The sequence below is a fragment of the Durio zibethinus genome, chromosome 5 (genome assembly GCF_047325235.1).
Source record: "Durio zibethinus cultivar Kanyao isolate XHJ-2024 chromosome 5, ASM4732523v1, whole genome shotgun sequence".
NCBI classification, from domain to species: domain Eukaryota; kingdom Viridiplantae; phylum Streptophyta; class Magnoliopsida; order Malvales; family Malvaceae; genus Durio; species Durio zibethinus.
The window spans coordinates 19,320,177-19,323,088 of NC_143166.1; the positions used below are offsets into that span (position 1 = coordinate 19,320,177).

The window sequence follows — 2,912 nt, forward strand, 5'->3', positions numbered from 1 at the left end:
GAAGCTTAGAAAGCTCATTAGGTTAGAATTTAGATTAGGAGTAGTGTAAATTTACTTTTCTCTGCACATTTAATTTTCTTGCATTTTCTTTCTTTTCAAACAGCTTTCGTTTTCATTTTCTTTAATTTTCCAGCACTTCAAAGTTCTTTTTAATTGTTCTTCACATTTACTATGATATTCTTTGAATTTACTTTCAATTTTGAGATTGCATTTTCTGTTTTTGCAAATTCTATTGTCCTTTATTTTCTTTGTTGCCAAACACTCAACTTTCTTGCACTTTCTCTTTAATTTCCAGCATTTCACTTGTATTCAAGCTTTGATTTACATGCTTTCTAGCGTTAGGAATCATTTCTTCTTGCAAACCTCTTTAATTTGACTTGCAATCTCCAGTTTTTAAATTCTACTTTCAATTCTACCCTATTCAGTATGGTTGCTGTTTTACTTCAATTCTTTATATTTTTTCATTCAATTTCAGTTTATCTTCCATTTACATGTTCTTATATTAGTTACTAGCTTGCTTTTAAATTTAAGTCTCAAACACCATGAGATTTGAGAGAAAACCTAAAGTTCTTGAGTGTGATTTTTCATGATCAGTCCTTGAAGTTTTCTTGAGTATTCATGGCTGTTTGGTAATCATTAAGGAATGTTAGTGTTACTTCAAGGTAGTTACAGTGCCTATGAGGTAAGTGCTAGCTTGAATCAAATTTGTTCGTCATTTACTTTGTCTTTAATTTTTCATTTACTACTTGTTTGTCAAAATTCTTATTTTGACTTTTTTTGCTTTACAAGCTTATTTCACTTTGATTTGCTGTTAAATGATGCCTTGAATTTTCATTGTTCATTTACCTATAATGTTTTTTACATTCTTCATTTTCACATTCAGTTGCTTAATTTTCATGCATTTAATTTTCTGTTTTTACATTTAGTTTCAATGCTGGCTTTGTTTTGTTAAATTTCTCTTTCAAAGTTTTCTGTTCGGTTCTTGTTTTTTTTATTCCATTTTTGTTTGTTTATTTACTTGCAATTATAGTTGTTAGTTAAAATTTGATTTGATTGAGCCAACAATGGTTAAGGTGCTACATTTCGATACTTAGATCTAGATTAGTCCTTAAGTGAATTCTCATGGGAATGATAACTCACTCATCACTTTATTACTTAATACAGCTTACGCACTTGCAGATTTCACACATCTAGTTTTTGGCACTGTTGTGGGAAATTGATGGTTTAACCTAAGACTAATATCATTAATAGGCATGCTTAGTTATAGATTGGTTCACCTCTTTATGAAAATACCTGTAAATAACTCTTTTCTTTTCACTTGTCAACTTGTAAATAGCTTTTCTCTTTGTCTTTGATAATTTTTTGTTTTATTTACTTTGAATTATTGCGGCTAGTGTATGCACTAAATGAGAAGTAGTGAGTTAATCCTAATTTATCTAGGATTTGAGCACACTACACTTAGGAGATTAAGTAGGGAAAAGCTCAAAACTTCTAGTTACATAGACACCATTGCCAAGCTCTAGAGAATATACCTTTAGGGAGTATGTTGTGCTGCACATTAAGGAATTTCAAACTAGTATTAGGCGACTAGCTATTCAAGCGACAAATTTTGAAATTGACATTGCTATCATCTAATTGATACAAACTTCAATGCAATTCAGGGGTTTGACTAGTGATGATCCTCTTACTCACTAATGTAGTTTTTTTTAAATTTGTGGTACCTTTAAGAAAGATGGTGTTACTGATGATGCCATTCGCTTTAGGTTATTTCTTTTCTCACCTAGGGATAGAGCTAAGAGTTCATTGACATCCATGCCACTAGGTTCTATTACTACTTAGGTTGATTTAGCACAAAAATTCTTAACCAATTTTTTTCCTCCAACCAAGTCAGCCAAATTGAAGAACGAGATAACAAGCTTTTTGCAATATGATTTTAAGACCATATATAAGGCCAGGGAAAGATTCAAAGAGTTATTGAAGAGGCGTCCACACCATAGACTACCAAAATGGCTAGAAATTTACATTTTCTATAATAAACTTAGTGGACAATCTAGAACTATAGTAAATGCTCTTGCTAATGGGGCATTAATGAGAAAAATTATAGATGGTACCTATAACCTAATTGAAAATATAGTAGCTAACTATTATCAATGGTCAAATGAGAGGCAAAACCATAGGAAAGTCTTAAGATCCATTCTATGCCTAGGCTAGTATCATTCATTCAAAAGTCCATTCATTTTTTGCAACGTGTGTGGGGATGGACATGACACTGATAAATGCCCAATCCGGACTAAGCCTTTTCAATACATTGACCAGTTTATTAGGCAACCATCCAACTGCAATCCAAACACATACAATCAATGATAGAAAATTAACCCAATTTTTTCATAGGGTAATACTCAAGGCCAACTATCCTATGAAAAGCCATTTAACCCATCGAGTTTCTCATAAACTTTATTACCTTAAGACCAACAACCTCAAGTATCTTAGCTTGAACCTCGAGTGCCTTAATACCAATAAGTATCACCACCCTTACTACAAGAAAAGAAAATTCACTTGAAGAAATTATCTACAGTTTTGGAAACCACTAGATGTCATAACGTCTAGATCCGGGGATTTATCGCTAGACATTGACTTAAGGGAGTCGCCACCAATCTTTTTTTGTCTAGGTGTGATTGGCCACCTAAGGAATCTGTCCTTTCAAGGAGCACCTAAGTTTAAGAGTCCCTAAAAGAATAGGTTCAGGTCTACTAACCAGAACAGGGTTCGGGAGTTCGGTTACGTGTGAGAAAGGTTATAGCACCCTCACAACGTCCATCAAAAGATGGTACCAGCTTAAATTTGTGTTATCCAATGAGCCTTAAAATTTTACCAAGTAATTAATTGTTGGAAATTATTCTCAATTGACTCTA

The 2,912-nt window shown here is 32.8% G+C and overlaps 1 non-coding gene across 1 annotated transcript; it reads right to left on the reverse strand.

Moving 5' to 3' along the window:
• Positions 1-1,893: 1,893 nt before the first annotated feature.
• On the reverse strand, positions 1,894-2,000 carry LOC149518756 (small nucleolar RNA R71). The gene has a single exon (XR_016342513.1). It is a non-coding gene; the product is annotated as a small nucleolar RNA R71 (small nucleolar RNA).
• Positions 2,001-2,912: the final 912 nt, after the last annotated feature.